This window comes from Aulostomus chinensis, chromosome 7 (genome assembly GCF_037954235.1).
Source record: "Aulostomus chinensis isolate RoL2024-O1b breed Wild chromosome 7, RoL_Achi_v1.0, whole genome shotgun sequence".
Taxonomy (NCBI): Eukaryota; Metazoa; Chordata; class Actinopteri; order Syngnathiformes; family Aulostomidae; genus Aulostomus; species Aulostomus chinensis.
In genome coordinates, this window is record NC_141326.1 from 26,788,375 (window position 1) to 26,806,377 (window position 18,003).

The 18,003-nt window shown below is 40.3% G+C and overlaps 1 protein-coding gene across 5 annotated transcripts in view; it reads left to right on the forward strand.

The window, feature by feature from the left end:
• Positions 1-18,003, forward strand: part of peak1 (pseudopodium-enriched atypical kinase 1) — an 80,379-nt gene that overhangs the window by 3,221 nt on the left and 59,155 nt on the right. For 3 of the 5 annotated variants that reach the window (XM_086209612.1, XM_086209611.1, XM_086209615.1), the window contains exon 2: positions 14,446-14,547. The gene's annotated coding sequence lies outside the window, so the exon portion shown is untranslated. Of the gene's footprint in view, positions 1-1,172; positions 1,261-14,445; positions 14,548-18,003 lie in introns of all 5 variants that reach the window. The other 2 variants (XM_086209613.1, XM_086209614.1) reach the window with 1 other exon arrangement.

The window sequence follows — 18,003 nt, forward strand, 5'->3', positions numbered from 1 at the left end:
ATAGTGTTTTGTGGTGATCTTGATCTCTGTGTTTCACTAGGCTGCAGAGCTTATGTGATTTGTGGTGCCTTCAAATGATAGACTAAAGGTGGCTAAAGCGGTGGTGGACACGTTTTGGGATTCTCTTGCAGTACATTTTCCGCTCAGTATCACCAAATAACCAATACATGTACATGATTTTGAAAAATTCAGATTATTGTATCAGTCTGACCAAATGTGGACTTTTAAAATACATGTAAACAAATAAGTCGGGCTGAAATAACATCAACATTCCTAGATAATGCGGATGTGAATTCATTTACTCTTGTAAGTGAGCACTTCAATCTGCCCCAAACTGAACCTGTGTTCTGTGCATGTTCAGTTAAACTGGAAGTCAAACAGCAAAAACAGTCGGGGGAGATGAACCTGTGGCAAAGGCAACTCACATGAACAAAATTCAAGCTGTTACAGCTCATGGAGTTGTCTGTTTGTCTTTAATAGTCTTCGACTCTGCGTCCCCTGTTCGACAGGGATGCTCATTGCTGTTAACTTGTTTTGTATGTGACACAAAAGGTGAACTGGAAGAAAGACTGATTGTAAACAGCAATTCTGAACAGCTCCAAACTGGGGGCGGATACACTTGGGTAAATAATTGATTCCTCCCAGTTCATATATGCTGGGACAATGACAGTAGTCCAATTAAATTACCTAATCGTGTTAAAACGATACCGCACCAATGCATCTGAGTGATATTTTAAATGGCTAGCTTCATGGACAATTTTCCCACTTACCTTTCTGATAAATGTATGTGTGTGTGTGTGTGTGTGTGTGTGTGTGGCTGTCAGCAGCTTAGCTCTGCTCGCTTTTCTCTGACGTATATTTACCTTACACCGTTTTGTTTGCTTGTCACAGACATTCAGCTGTAGTATTGATCTAAAGGCTATTACAGTCATGTGTGAGGAGAGATGACATTAATGTGACATAAATCACCTTTTCCATTACAGCAGGCTCTTTTGTGCGACAAAGGAATGTCATGACTCGCTGACCTCCGCACATATCTTTGAAATAGCGTTATAGTGGTAATTCCAAAATATCTCCTGTCACATTGCGAAATGATTTCAATTTTTTTTTTCCCGTGTTTGCTAGATTACCTGATCTGATCTAAGGCTTCTCACTGTTTGTTTTTCAAATAGATAAGCGGATTAATTGCATGAGAGAGACCTGAAACTCGGACCTGCAGGATGCTGCTAAGAGTGTGACAATATGAGAGGTCCCTTGCCAGTGAGTGTGTCACTTATACCTTTTTGCAAGTAGATGAGGATTTGCTTGTGAGCTTGTTTTTTCCTGGTGCATCACTTTAGATGTCATGAACACAGCAAACCAGCTGTAAAGAAGTGAAAGGGACTCACTTGGGCTTACATGCTCTTTAGCCGCTGTATTTAAGGTTGCATGCAGGGCAGTGACAGTGTTTTGTTGGTTACAAATTTATACTGTATTCTTTGCTGCAGTCTGCTTTTTCAAACTCATCGCCAACTGAACAAGGGTAGAGCACTGCACATGAACCCATGTCGGGTTGAATTTGTGGCAGAGATGACAAAAAGTTGCTGGTGGAGGCTACAAGCTAGAAACAGGCTGGAAATTATGGCATTCACTTGGGTTTTGTGTGCCCGTCCATGCTCATTGGAGCCTGGGTCACTGCAGAGTTATTTGACCAGGGAGTGAATGCTGATTAAATGTGTTCCAATTTCAAACAAAAAACAGATGTTAGCAGGTGTTTTGGGTTTTTTTTTTTCCAATGGGAAAGAGGCTTTAACTTGCCACATTTTTCTGCGTAATTTGCCGTTGCTTTCCTCTTTTTAATTCTCCGTCTCTTCTCCACATTTTATTTTCTGCCAACCGTCCTGTGGCCAAGCATCTTTCAGAACTGCGGCGTAGCTGTCAGTCACGTCTTACAGATTGAGACGTGTGCGAACAGCAGCTGTGGAGTACACATGCATCGTGGGAGATGATTGAATACCCAGAGGTCTGTCAACTCCCTCCTTCCTGCTGCTGGTCCAGTAGACTGTTCACAGCAGACAGGTGTACTGACGGCCGTGTTCGTATGCTCCACATTATTCCACTGATCCCAAATTGCATCACTTTTATTTTGTCATTCCACATTGGAAATACTTTTGAGTGCGCAAAAGATGTAATCGCTCAAGTTAAACCACGTGACGTTTGATTCTGATGCAGCGATGGCAATAACCTGATGACGTTGTTCAATGTATGCAGTTGAAACAGTGAATGGTGTTGGTTTAAACTCGCACATTGACATTCAGTCAGCCAGACTATTTGTTGTCAAGGATGGCAGTTAGTAGGACTTGACATAAATAAATAATTCCAGACCCGTTTGTTGCCTGTAGCTTGAGCAAAAATTACAGGTACGAGAATTCAGTGACATCAGTAATGGATAATTCCTTGGAAGAGTGAGTATGTTATGTGTGCAGTCTGGAACAGGTCTGTGAAGGAAGTCATGTGACACCATGGCCCCTGACCTCTCCCCTTGCCTTGAGTCTGTGCTTAATCTCTGAACAGGTGTGACCCAGAGGGTAAAGAGTGCACACTCCTTAACCTGTTACTCACACCATGATGCAGATGTCCTGACTTTTCAATTAGGAACTTTGTGACACACATCCTTGTGTTTACAGATGTAAGCCTGTGACTGAAGCGAACAGCAGGCCCAAGGTGATTAAACAATCGTGACATGTATCTTCCTCATCCTGGCGCAGTGCTTCTGAGGATTCTGCTCCCATTCGGTTTATTTACATTTTGCCGAATCAGGATGGCTCATTTCCCCTGTTGGCACGATACAGGATCAAGTTAGTCAATATAGTCAATAATCAACTTGACTAGTTCATTGTTATTCGTCAGAATGTGAATGTTCCCGGTTCTCAGCTGCTTGAATATTGTAGTGTTGCCATTGCGCTCGTCCCTGTACTCTTGTGTTCTCTCTCAGCAAGGGTGGTGATAATTAGCATCCGTGCCTGTGCGTGAGTGTGTGTGTGGGTGTGTGTATGTGTGCGCACACTGATGCACACAGATGCACACAATCTAATATAAGTTGTCAAAAAAATGTTGCTCACATGCATATTGAATGTTGGTTCGTCGATTGAACAGTTCAGTATGACAAACCTATTTGAAAGGGGGCCTTTTGCTCATGCATCTCCCTTTCTGAAGTGACGGCGGTGGATCCATACGGACTGCTGTTCTATTGACCGGTCTGTACTCTGGCCCACCCGTGAGGTGGCAAAATAGCAATTTAATAGAGATCAATGAAATATGAACTTTAATATTTTAGTCTCTGTTATTCTAGGTTGCGTTTGGAGTGGAGCAGTAAACACTTCATGTTTATTCCAGTCTCACGCTCACAGTTGTCCCTGTACGCATGAATAAATAATAATTGAGTAGAAACTTGCTAAGACTTGCAATTTTCTCTCATCAGTTGGCTGAAAACGCTGCCCTTACTAAATGATTGTTTCACTGAATGCCAAACAAATCTTTGAGAGGTTGCTTTTTCAGCTAAAGGTCTAAAGGTCAATTAAATACCCCAGCGAAACTATAAATCTCCAGATCTCCTCAAAGTTCAACCCCAGTTATTTATTCCACCTCTTTTTGATCAACATTGTTCTCATTTTACACCATCGGGAATTTGGCCATGTAGTTTCCCCTCAAACAAAACACTCCAGGATTTAGAAGGTCATTGGAGCCAGATAAAGTGCAGTTTGGGCTGGAAGCCATGTTGAAAAAGTTCAGCCCCCATTGCAATCAAGGCAAAATCGGCCCAGTTGTATTTTGTTTTGGCTCTCTGGTCTTGACATAATTTGTGTTGGCAGCTCCAGGTTGTGGCTTACACAGAGTGGAGGTTGCTGCTATCAGGCAATAACATTGCACCTACCAAAAGTCAGTGGAGTGTCCATTCCGTGATCCAGGTGGCAGGACTTCAGATCAAATTAAAATAATCCACCGGACTACAAACATAGCCCAGACGCTGTGACATTTCTCTCACAACAAATCCAGTACACTACGGATGTATGTTGCTTAAACCACATTAACTTAAATTAATTTGAAACTCAACATTATTCTTTCATTAAAATTGGGTTTAAGTCACAACCCCGACATCGTGATTTGACCTTAACTTGACATTTTTATTTCTTGACTTGATTTCAGACGTGCTGTCCTGCAGGATTCATTTAGCCTCAGTCGTTTTCTTGTCAGTCTAGGATCTGTGGCTCTCCGGAAGATGGTTGATGATAAGATAACTGAGGCGCTGTGGTCTTACATCATGCCAGAAGACACCTACTCCTGTCAGGGTATTTCAGTCCTGGAGAGAGAGGTGCATTCATCACTGCTTTACCTCCTACTCTGGATCCATTAGCTTGTTTGTGAGGCCATTTGTATGCTCATATGCATGTTGTTATAAGCGCGCATTGTATTTATAACTAGGCTTGGCATTAGTTGTTTTTTTTTCCAAAAACTTTTAATTAGAGTTAAACATTTCAATTTTTCCTTTTAAAATATGTTGACATGTTGTTGTTTTTTTGTCTATGTAAGTCGAGAGAGTTATTAGCTGAGTTGAGGTTATTAATTGGCAAAAGATAGTCTTACGACAGCTTTCCTCAGAAGTTCGAATGCATCATTCCAATAAGCCTCTGTGCTGCAGCTGTTTTTTTTTTTATGCATACATATGAGGGCTATTAGCTTAAGTGTTGACCTTAGTGATTTAACTCTGGCTAAAAGCTGCATGCTGCTGCTCACCCCTTAACACACATTGTTCTTTCACCAAAATGTGTGTGGTTTAAAAGTGAGTTTCCTCCTCACAGAGCAGTCAGAGTTCATCCATTCAGCATTTCACAAACTGACTTAATGGACTAAAGCTGTAGGATTCAGTCTCCCTTTGAACTGGCTAGTGTGTGGGTTAGACTGCCATCATCCTTGCTCTATGACATCAATAAAACAAAGGCTGATCCAGGGCCAGTGTGGTGATGTCAGGCCTTTTCATTGTTCTCCATACTTCTCACCTGTGTCCCTCCCTGCTTGTAAAAAGTAGCGTGATGTCTTGTTAATGTGTATTTAAGAGCTGATTGATGGCGCTCATGTTAGACATTACGTTAACTGTTGCTTTTGGCAGTCAGTGAAAACTGATGATAACATGGCAGTATGCAGAGTTAATGTTCTACTATTTATGATTTTAATGACCTTATGGTGCATTTATGTCTCAAAGCCCTCAAGGAGTCCATGTGTGAGATACAATCCTTCAACACCACTATTCAAGAGCAATATAGAATTATTGAGTAGAAACCTGACTATGTATGCATTGCATGCACTGCATGTGCACTCTGGCCTCAAGTAGATACTCTGAACCTTAAACCAAGACTACATTTGCAGATTCATTCAGTGAGGGAATCCAGCTGTGTTGCATTCCAAGGTTGATATGTTCTGTGATTTCTCAGGCTCTCTGTAAGAAACCAAGTAATAGAATGGGCATACAAAGTGATGTTGTCCTCAAGGGATTTCAGGGGTATGTCACCAGAACATAAAGTCATGCATTTCAATGATGATACATGTAGAAATATTGTCCAAATCAAACATTCTTTATTTTTCTAGGATGCAATCCCAGTTTCTTCAACTTCCCCTAGTCTGAGAACTAAGATAGCTTAGAGCCTGAGGCTAGAATGTGAGCTGGCCAATAAAGACCAAACAATATGTGGAGGGAGATCAAAAACCTTGTATGATCTGGTTTCCAATTTCATTTAGAAGCAAAATGCCTTTAGGCTTGGTCCCACAGTTCTGCATTTCTGGTGATTAAATCTGGGTGTGGATGGATATAGAGCAAAACAAATAACTAAATAAAATTCAATGAGTCAAATTGGATTGGACATCTGACAATGGGGCAGATGTTCTTCTATGATTTGGAGCTATATAGATAACCGCTAACCCTAAAAAAAAAAAAACCCTGCCTATTACGTCTGTCATGCTGGTTTATATCTGTTTATCCATCAACAAAACTGAGCGTATCAGTCTTCTTAAGGCTACTCAGAGCAGTGTGGGAGACTGCTTTGTCTCTGTGTTTAGACGCATGGATAAATGAAGACATCACAAACACCAGTTAGATGGAGTCGCAGCACATGCAGCCAATAGTTGTGCGTTTTTTTTTGTTTTTTTTTTGCACTTAATATACAATTTAGCACTAATTCTGAAGGAGCAATGAGCGGAATCTCTAATGCTATAAGTGAGCAACATGCCGCTCATCTTAGTTCTCAAACAAGAAGGAGATTAAAAAAAAAAAAAAAAGGAGATCGGATTACTTTTGTCAAATATTAACAAAGCAACAAATCCAGGCATCGGTTTGGAACTGGGAAAAAAAGAATAAGTTAGTGCTTGACTAACATGACAACTGGACATGCACTCTGGACATTTCTCATAGTTTTGTTATTAATCTGTGGAGCAGGTGAAGACAAAATGAAGGGGGGGGGGGAGTCTTTCACAAATAGTGCTTTGTTCAATCCAGAAGAGTGTTGGTACTAGTCTGGCATGGTGGTCACTGCTGTAGGGGATTGGCTTGTCTTTTATACAGCTAAAATGTGCTTTTACTGGTAGGAAAACTATGCAGCCAAAACCAGCTCAGAGAGAGAATGCTTTTGTCTGACCAGACCCGTCGTAAAGTCATTTCTTGTACTTTTGCTTCATTTATTCCTCTCTTCACAAGAAAATAAGACAAGAAAACTGTGGTAACTTCTTTGACATGGAGTTGAACTCCATATATGATAACCCTTCCCTGCAGGATATGTGGTGATCTATCCACACCAGTATTTGTTTGACTGAGGGCAAATAACCTCCGCGATTGGCTGTGGCCATGGTGAGGCCTAAACAATTTAGGAGCCTGAAATGTGTGAGAGCACAATTGGGCTCTTGCTTCCGTCACATTTTGACCTCACTTACTCTCCTGGACTCAACTTGCTTCTTAAAATAACTTGCTATGTGTTGTGCTGAAATCTGTGACATACCTTGCTGCTGTTGGACTTGTTTACTGTGGTGAACTTGATCTCTGCCTGCTGTTGGAGATTACAAGCCCTATATGAGCGCTAGGTACCTGCTACAATGCTATCTCAAACAAAAACCCGAAGCACTGACCTTTGAGGATAAAGAATGGTGGGTTTATGTGTGCTTGATTAGAGCGCTCAACCGTTGGGTTGCCCACAGTGGAAAATCTTTTTTAAAGTGTTCAATTTACAGCTGGAATTCACTGAATTTCCCTCGGTTGTGTGGATGTATTATATAAAATGAAAATGTTCTCTATTGTCCCAAATTTGCATTTTGATGAAGCACAGTGGAACACAGAAGCCATAAATTACAGATGAGATGGATGGAGGCAGTGGGTGTGGTAGTTCCCGACAAATCCCCCGCTCATTAATGTCTCTCTTCCTGAAACTGTAAATGAACAACACCTTCTTCTACTGTTTGTAAAACATCATGACTCACATATTTATATCCAAACATGAAATGTAGAGACCCCACTTATCTTATCTATGGTATTTTTGTCTAATGCTAATTTAATGATGGGCACGGATGCCGCAGTTCAAAGCAGCTGACATAATTAATATATTATTACCATGCTATACTGCAGAGACCATCAAGCTACAATTAATTACATCAACCTTACACGAGTAAGGCAATTTTGGTGCTACTGAAATATTGTATTAAGAAAAACAGGTTGGTTTCAGTTGGAGTGGGATAAAGCAGAACAGAAACCACAGCTAGAATTGCGAGGCGAGTATCAAATTATTAATGAGATTATATTCAGCATCATGACGAGTTAATGTATGGAAAACTGAATTTGACATTGTGTTTAACTGCAGAGTAAAGCTGGAATAATAGTTTATTTACAAAGTTGGTCACAGTGTTGTAAAACCTCTGTAACAACATGGCTCCAGATTAAAAATGTCAATCGTAGCTTCGGAGATCCTCACTGAAAATCTAAGGAGTGCAGCACAAAGTAGAGTTGTGCCAGTTAAATTGACATCCAACACACATTCTCCCTAAGTAAATGTGTTGCTGATAAATTAATGAATTAAAAGACAGAAGCTTTATCCTTAAGCTGCAAATGAAAGAATGCCGCAGCGATTATGGTGTAATTTCTATTGAACAGGAAGGGTCACCTGGTTGCTGTGCAGAGTGGGCTGCACCAGCCGGCAGAGAGCAGCCTGATTATGGTGCAAATGGAGCAATGTTCCATGAAAGAGAACTGGTGAATTTAATGGCTTTTTTTTATCTTCACGAGCCTGAAAGAACACATGAAGTAAATTAAATAACTTAACACCTTCTGCCTGCCATGTCTTCCCTTCTTTTGTACAACTGGCTTGATTAGGCAAGCAAGTTGCTTACTTTACTTGCGTAACGTTAACATGGCCGGTTCTTTTAACCCAGACAACATGAAACAGATGCTTAAGCAGTGGCGATTGTTGTTAGGCTTTTGCGTCTTCACCTCCTCTTCTGGTAGCAATTGTGTTAGAATCTAAAATGTTGTGTTTTGGTGTTTCAAACATTAGTGGCCAGCATCATGGTGACATTCCACGGGAAGATTCTTTGTAATTTTGAACAAGTTGTCGCTCATAAATTTGAGTAGAATGTATTTTGAAATAAGTTTAAAGCTCTGTATTGCCCCATGAATGAAAACAATTCAGTTGTTGTGTGAGAATAATGAGACAAAATTCCATGTAGATTAAATATGATCTGAGAACGCACTTCTCTGCAGCAGGTACAATAAATTTACTGGCAGACCTTGGGGTAATAGTTCCTCGCAGCGTATCTCAATTGGCTGTCCAAGGTTAGCCTTTACCTAACATTCTCAGTGAAAATGCATCCCAGTGTTCGCTACCTGACCACTTGTAAACAAACATTTCCTGCCTGACCTCGCCTGACACAGCAAGAGTCTTCTCTGCAAATGATCTTGATGGTGCTGCTCAAATTAAATTTGCAGACTCACCCTAAATTCATGTCTCCCAGCTGAGAGAGGGCTCCTCTCAAATTACCAGTTTAGCTCATAGACACTCCTTTTAGCCTCTCTCTCTATCTCTCTCTCTCACACACACACACACACACACACACACACACACACACACACTCTGTGTACACAGTCCATCCACGCTGCAATCTCATTAACAATAGCAGTGCAGGCATTATCACTTTAACTGTACTTCACCATGGTTGTGTAAATGCTTGTTGATAGATTTGTGACACGACTAGATTACATGCTCAATAAAATGATAAGAAAACAAACATTCCTTCAGACCCTGACCCACTCCCTGGCCGTACCAAAGCTATATCAGGCTAGAGGCCTGACGGGGGCTCCCGCCTGTCCGTAGGGTACTAGACAAGTATGACATGTCCGTCTGAGAATGGTGTGAAGAATGGCATGTAGCACTTTGAGGAAAGAAGAAATCCAAGACCTTACTTATTATAGTGCAGCAACCTTGATAATGTGGTGAATTTACTACTTTGTTGCACAACTTCTATGTGCATGACTGTGTTGTTGTGACAGTAGGTGGGTGTCCTGCCCAGTTATTGGCATTCAGCCACTAGATTTGGGCCATGAAAGGAGGAAGAGGAGGAGGATTTGGCAGCACTGTGATCTAGAAGACTGTTGACTGACAGGAACAGTGGCTATGCAACAACTAACCAATGGGCATGAGGCAGGCAAACGAGTCCACAGAACAACAAGCTCTCACACTGGGATCGCTCATATGTGTGGACTTGGCACAACGTATTGAAGGATCAAAGTGAAAATGTGATATTCAGTCAGAATGATTGGTTCCTCTCTGGAAATGTAAATGTATGTTGCGGAGTTACAGTCTCAGTGTTCAAAGAATGTTTTTGCTATTGCCGAAGAAGAGAAGTACATGTAAAAAGGGAATACACACACACACACACACACACACACACACACACACACACACACATTTACTCTGGCATGCATAATTCTCCTATGTGCCAGCACATCTTCTTCCCTCCGGGTGAGTACTGGATGAGAACACCTGCACTGACACGTGATAGTGACTCTGAAAGATCAGAGGAAACACTTTCTATGTTTATTTCTCTCAGTACTAGAAAAGCAGATTATCTCTTTTGAGATGAGAAATTAAATACCTAGGTTTAGAGATGATAACGTTTCTCTAGCTTGCCCCCCTTTGGAGTATAATCCGGACAATTTTGGGTCGGATTCCCCCTCCCTAACAATCGGGAGGCAATCCTGACCCAAGGCTGGTTGGAACCAATCATCTGCCCAAATGTTCCTTTAGTGTGAGGGGAAATAATTTTAGCAAGTCAGATTGGATTTGAGGCTCCTCAATTTTAAATCGTAAATATCAAATCTTTCATATTTCTGTGAAAGGAACCGCGATGGAATGTTGAGCAGAAACCTTGACGACTAGCCAGTGAGGGCGAGTTGAGCAGGAAAAACCACTAAGCAGATGTTGCATGAGCATCTCATCTCAGTTAGATGCAGATTCATTTGTAATACAGTCAGGATAGAATGTAATGCGAATGCGAGTTGAGTCACGTGACGATCAAAGCCGTCCACCTAAAGATCTGATGATTCTAAACATACGGGGCTTAACAAATCAACCATTAATGTTTTATTCATAATGCAAAGACCAGATGATTCAGTCAAGATGTAGGATCACAAACAGCCATTCATACTTCCTACTTCACAATTTTGGCATGACATGAAACAAACAAACAAACACAAAGGTAGTCTTAGCAGCTGGTTGCAATGTGAATGTGTGTGCTGCACAGACTAGATAAAAAAGAAAAGACAATTTGGATAAGGTTATAGCTGAGAATGTGAAATCCAGATAGCCTACGTATTTTGCAGCACAACCTGGTAGGGAGGGGAGGAATAAAGTTGAATTGGGAGTCTCAAACAGAGCTTGTGGATGGATCTGCTGGGACAAGTTAACGCAACATAATCGTAACAGTTAACTTAACGTGTCTGTGGTGTGAATCTGACTCCCTGCATAGATATTACGTAGGTGGGCTACATCATGTCTCAGTTTAGCAATAAAAAGGGGCATTTGTGCCCTTTGCCCAAGTTTATAGGCTTCCCCAGATCCACGTGCTTGATCCTGAGTGATGTCTTTAAGCCTCCCTACTGAGTTTACATCATTCAATGTTTTATCTGGCTTACTTCAAGTTGAGACAGTTGTAATGGTCAGTATGTATTTTCCTGTCCAAACCAGTTCTGTGTTTTCTTTGTACCAACTTGCATTTCCAGAGCTTGGTGAGTCCAGCAATCTGTAATTAGTGCCAACCATAAACAAGTGAAATCCTGCGGAGCACTGCCACGGGTGGCTGCCCTCACCACGACAATCTGCAGTTTCCCTTTTGTCCCTGGTTGTGTGTGATGTAGAGCCAGTTTCCAGAGAGATGAGCAATGGGCAGTGTGAGAGTTGGGAAGAGAAGTGTTGGGGAAAATGTTTGAATACAATCGGAGAAAGAAACGGGAAGCGGAATGTTTTTTGTAAAGACTGTGTTAAGAGACACTTAAGTAACTTGTATCCAGTAAATGTCAGAACCCTTCCTGTGCTCTTGCAGAAACATATTTAAATATAGAATCTGATGCCATCTAAATGTGATCCAAGTCATCAGCTCTTGGAACAGCACAGTGGCTTTTTCTGCCCTGGCTCAAAGATGCACAATAATGACATCATGGATAATGCACAGGGTGGCTTTCCATTCCAGTCGCCTCTTTAGCCATTTGCTCACATGCTTTTCTTTGATAGATATTCTAACCAGGCCACTCTGTCACTTGTCAAAGCCCTCCCTGAGCCCAATTTTCCCCAAGATGCTTGAGTCATGACATAACCTGTAGACAACAGAGACAGATTGTCTGGCTTATGATGGGTTAGGTTGACTTGTTTTGGAGTTGGCGTGCCTGAGTTATGTTGTTTTGCACAGAGCCTGAGCTGTATTCAGTTTTTAAGGACAATATTGGCTTATATTGACAAATCATTTTTTTAATATATATTTAGTATAAGTACTGTTAATATAGCATTTGAATTCAAAAGTAAAAATGCTCAATCTGTAAAATGACTTAGTTTATAGTGTTAAATTTATCATGGATTTATCACTCAATTGGGAACTTGGGAAGCATTTACTTGCTGTCATAATAGAATGGAAACAGAAATGACTGTTAAATAATTGTATCTACGTACTAGCCTTCATATACATATCTATCTAATTGTATTTTACATTTCAAATATTTAGTATTAAAATATATATACATACATATATATGTATATATGTATATGTATATATATATAGTTCTTCACTAGTGAAAAGTTCTAATGTGAGGATGCTTTCAAAATACTCGCATGAATTGTTTTTTTTACAGTTAATTTGATATAAAGTGCAGAAAATCTATCAATGCTGTAGAAGGAATATGTGGTCATTACTTTAAGGAAATGTAAAGTAACTGCATTTGTAGAGATGCTGTCAATACCTACAGTGAATCTCTCAGCCCAGTTCTTGAATCTTCATGCTTCAGATAATAAATGGAAGTCATCTTGATGCAACTGTCATCCACTGCTCTCATTTCCTTTGCTGAACACTTCGGACTGGTAAGCAGTGTCAATGTTGAGGTTATGATTATTTATTACGATTACTCACTGACTGTGTTGTTCCTCTGTAAACCCCCTGAAACCAAAGCATTCAAAAGAGCTGTGTTGGGTTTATCTTTCCTGTCGACAAAAGCCTCTCTTTGCTATTTGGACGGAGTCAAAAAGTTTCATGACACTGCATTTGGTTCTCGTACGTTGCACTTCTGTCTGTGCTGATTAAGGTTAAGCTATTTAGCTAGCTGCCAAAATTGTGCACCTTCAATTAGAGGTACAGGAAGGAAGTGTTCATATCTAATATGAAAAGCCAAGGGAAGCCCAGGGGGGGTATTTAGGATTTAATCTTGCACGGTGACATTAACTAATGTGAGCTAGCCTTAAATCCTACATTAACTTGAACCCTAATTTCCATCAAATCTGTTACTTTCAGTCATTCTATCTGTGTGTGGAGGCTCTTCAGTCTTGTCTTTGTCCCCAGTGTGTTCATCATCTTGTACCTCAGCACTGAGAGCTGCTGCTGATGCCACTTTGCTCTTTAGGAATTTCAGGATTCCACCTCTGTTAGCATTACCTACCTGACTCATACACAGCTGGTAAACATTGCACCAGCTCTACTAATGCATGAAGTCCCAACTGATCTGACTCACTGAAGGTATTCATTTTTTCAGGATGCCATTTTCACCCTGCTATTAAATTGTACATACATAGGTCCTCACCCAAATATGGCCATGGACATATCATTTGCACTTGCATGTGCTCACATAAATATATTCAGTTCACCACTATTCTGTGCCCACTGGCAGCTAATGTTGGTGTTGGATCACACATTAAAACCTGAGTCATGTTTAGCAATGTACTCTCTTAAAAGAAAAAAATAAAAGAGCTTTTTTAAAAAAAGCTTTCTCAACTCTTGGCTCCAACAGTTTACAGTCACCAGCTTTGCTCAACACTAACAATTCCTTATATAGCCACTGTATTAAGAGGGTGAAACCAGAATGCAATGCCTGCAAGGATGAATTTAGGGCAGGGGAGTGGTTCATGTCTAATTTTTCTTGACTCATGCATCTTGATGAGAATTGGCACGTTTTGAAGGGAAAGGATTTGGAATGGTGTGACTTGGAGACATTATTAATGCACTTTGGCTTTATATATAAGACCTGTGTGTGTGTGTGTGTGTGTGTGTGTGTGTGTGTGTGTGTGTGTGTGTGTGTGTGTGTGTAAAAATGTATATGTAGAGAGAGAGAGAGAAATAGAGTTGCTTTTTGGCAGGCTGGATCCTGCTGCCTTTTGTGCAGACTTCAATGTATAACAGCAGCACAATGTTCCCAAGTTGGGCAGGCTATGTAAAGGGGGCTATAGATGTAATAGTCACTTTTGAGCTCCTCGTTGCAGAGATAAGAACCACATATCACAAAAAAGAGTGTCGTGCTCTTGCATTTGTCTTTGTATCGGTGGAAAGAGGTACTGTAAAATACACATCAGTTCATTCATATTTACTGAAATCCCCCAGAATGAAGTCTTTATTCCTACAATCCTCCTTATGAGGGAATCTTATTCCTCCTCCTAGTGCTTGCAGCACACAGAAAGTGGAAGAGACAGAGACTGCCAACTAAAACAAATGCCCAGTGAGTGCATTATTTTGGTCTGTTGTGAATTTTGGTGGTTTTGATGTTTTTGAAACATAGTAGTGGTAAGAAGTGAACAGTTCAACACTGGTGACAAATTTGGAAGGTGTGGGTAACTTTTTGCACGACGTTGTGTTTGGTGACATTGATTTGACCTCAAATCCTTTGTCTCTTCTTTCCTTTTTCTGCAGAAAAACGAGCTGCATCACAAGGATACCCTGTGGCTTTTTATAAATGAGTTGCTGATATAAATTTCAGGCAGTACCTGAAAGAAGAGGCACTTATCCTGGCAGGTAAGTCAAACTTGGTTACCTCTTTTCAATACATAATTGTACCTGCAAGTCATGACCATGAGTCTGGCTGCTCAGCACCAGAGGCAGTGGAACTGGCTGACCTAACTGGGGTGTTTCCATCATTAATACTAGTTCCATCTGGGCTTCTCTTGCTTTGACAGGTCAAAATATCTGCCATGAATTCATCTGTTTTAATAGAAAAATGCAAATCTATGCTTCTGCACCCCTTGAACTCTCCAGACTCTTTCTTTCCACCTAAGTGTGGAGCTGATAGCTTCTTGTCACATGTCTTTTTCGTCATTCTTTGCTGACACTACACTTATAAAATGTATAGGCTTTCTGCTTCTTGGTAGACCTCTGGAAAATGGTCAGTCAGAAGAAAGTGGGTTTTCAGGGTGGGGACCCTTATAGAGACAGTGGTGAAAAGATAGAGATAAGATCTATATTTTTAACTGTGAATCATTCCAAACTATTTCAGTTGATTCCCAGAAAGAAAATATAGAACTGTAGATTAAGACATTTCTCTCACTGCCAGTGGCCACTCGTAGGGAGAGGTCAAGGAATGGTTTTGTCCCCATGCATTCTCAGCGCTACAATGGGAAGAAGTGACACTCATGAAGTCCTGAGGGTCCTAAAAACTGCAAGTCACTTGTTATATTTCTACATAGCTAGAGGTTTAGGTCAGGCAACAAAAAAAAAAAAAAATCGAGACTCACCAGATTTTCCTTTTTCTTTTACCAAAACACTCCCCTCATCCAAAATGATTTGATTAGTTCTAACATGGCTTAGGTATTTCAAAATGTAGCTTTACGTCCCCCACGAAGTTCAGCAGCTATTTTCGGATATGTTTTTGCTCTGTTTTGGTAATTATTTCCACTTCTACTTTGATGAGTAAGATGGCTCTGTTGTTTTGTGTCTCGCTGCCTTCAATGCTTACAAGGTTGTCATTGCTGTTCTTTTTCCCATTCACATATTTTCCTGTGACATTTTTTCATTCCCATGCTTCATACCTCCTCCTGACATACTTGAACTGTTTTTTTTTTGTCTGTTATGTCTCGCAAACACACTGAGTTTGTTGCTACAAGAGGAAAGTGAATGTTTCGGTCATTGTTGCTAAGAATATTAGACACTTTGCAGAGGTATGTGTTTCGTATCTCACAAACTATTTATTTGTATTACAATACATTTGAGCAATTTGTCACACCTGACACTATTGAATAGTCTTAACTAATAAATATATTAGTGCAAGAACTGGTCATATGTATCTGAGCAGGAAATGGAAATAATGAAGGAAAGTGGAGCACCAATTCTTGTGATATGTTCTCTTCATTAAGCACATTCAGTTACACTTCCCTCTCCTCTCTGCCGAAGACTCTCAAAAGACACACCTTTATGGTACCAAAGCATCTATGTGTCATAATTAAGTAGAAGTTCTCACATTGTCGCAATTGTATGTCTGTACTTTGCAGTACACATTTTGATCCACCACGTATGCAAATGTGAATGTATTGAGGGATTTTTAAAGTTGACGATAAACTCGTCGACGATAACGTCGATAAAACATGATAAACTCCTCAGTGATAAGGTTGATGTTGCCATTCATATTGTATTTTCACCAAAAATATATTATGTACTTCACCTTTATAGGGTTGTGTGTAGCAATGTCGTACACACTCTTAGGTCCCATGATTTAAAACCCTAATTAGCGCCATAGAAAAAAAATCCCACATTTGTCTTTGGATTTGGAAGTGTTTTGAACATAATTGGACTTCCTTAGTCTGAGGCCCTACATTCTGTCTGGGAATGGGGGTGGTGGTGTTTGAGGCATTTGTTTTGGACATAATTATCTTCTGAATGCTGATTCACTGATAGTTCAGTCATTAACTTCAGTGTGCTCAAGAACATACATGAATGTGGCATTTACAACTTTTCTCTCTTTGCTCCGGGGAACTTAATTAGTGAGTGTGGGGAGGGCATCTTGGATAATAATGATCCATGAATATATGATCGTAGCATCAGTCTAGACAGAAATGTATGATGGTTTTACATTTTTTAAAGCCTTCTCTGTATAAAAGACGAAATTAAGAGGTTTTTAGTTGTGCAAACTGTAGATATCCTTGAATATTGACAGACAGACACTTTTAGTCAGATTTTATGAATTAAAACTGGCTGTAAGGGAAATGAATTTGATTAACTTTCAGAGACTATGAAAAATGATCAAACCACCATCTTCAACATCTCTTTATTAGAAACCTGTCATGGGTGTCAGCTTGCACATATTGTCATCTCAATCACATTTCTTCGAAAAAGTTGCTTGTGGCATTGAAAAAAATCTTTTTCATACTTGATGTCATGACTATCTGAGGTAGAATAGACATGAAATAAAGTAATCTTATTATTTAGTTGGCAATTGTTAACACATCTACTACAACAGTTTCTTACTACTGCCCATACTGTACGTAGGAGTGTTTCACTGCCTCCAGCAGTTTCATAATAACAGCAAACCTGCATATCTTACCAAAATCCACTGATACAAATGGTACAATATCAACATGAGCTGCAACTGGAGAGAGAAAAATATCCCACCAGCATTTCACAAGACCTGTTTCAATGCATGAGGCTTTGCCACAGCCAGCAAGTGTAGCATTAGACTGTAGAGTTTCAGAGGCACTGTGAAAGTCGGGGTATATTGACTTGCAGTGTCTATCTATAGATCCATTAAGATTACACACTGTTGACTTGCAATAGCTCTTTAAGTTTCTCTTCTTATTGATTGCTGCATTTCCCCTCTGTGATTGTCCTTGATAAATGGATTAGGATGTACCCTGTACTTTTTCCTTCTTGAGTTACCGCCCTAACAACGCTCGCTAAAAGTGCCCTTGCCATCTAGTTTCAACAGTAAACAATGTTGAGTTTTCCCCTTTAGGAGTCCATTGATAAGGTTTAAATCAGTTTAGCCTGAGTGTATCTAAGTTTTGGGAAATGTAGTGTGAAAGTATGAAAAGACCTTCAATTGTGGTCTGGCCTTGAAGTCCCATGGGAGGCAAGGTCAGTGAGGATCAATAAATGAGTGGTACATGTGTTCCTATCATCCCTCTGTTCTCTCTGTCTCTCTGTCTGTCTCCCCCCCCCCCCCCCCTCACTCTCCCTGACTTTCCCTTAAGGCCCCACTTAGTGCACTGTGGAAACCAACAGCTGTTGGAGTTCTCATCAGAGCACCCCAGGGAATGAAAGTGATTTTAGAGGGAGTTGCATAAATCTTAAAAATCAATATCAAATGATCTTTGGGGAAGCTTTCTTCCTCATTTCTTTAACCGTTAGTCAGAATGAACCTCAGAGAGACAAACAACTTCACTCAGTGTGTTGGCTACATATTGTCATTGCCACATTTTAAGTTATGCAAAAAAAAAAAAAAAAAGGAGAAGTCCCAAACCGATTCATGACAGTTCAGCTGAT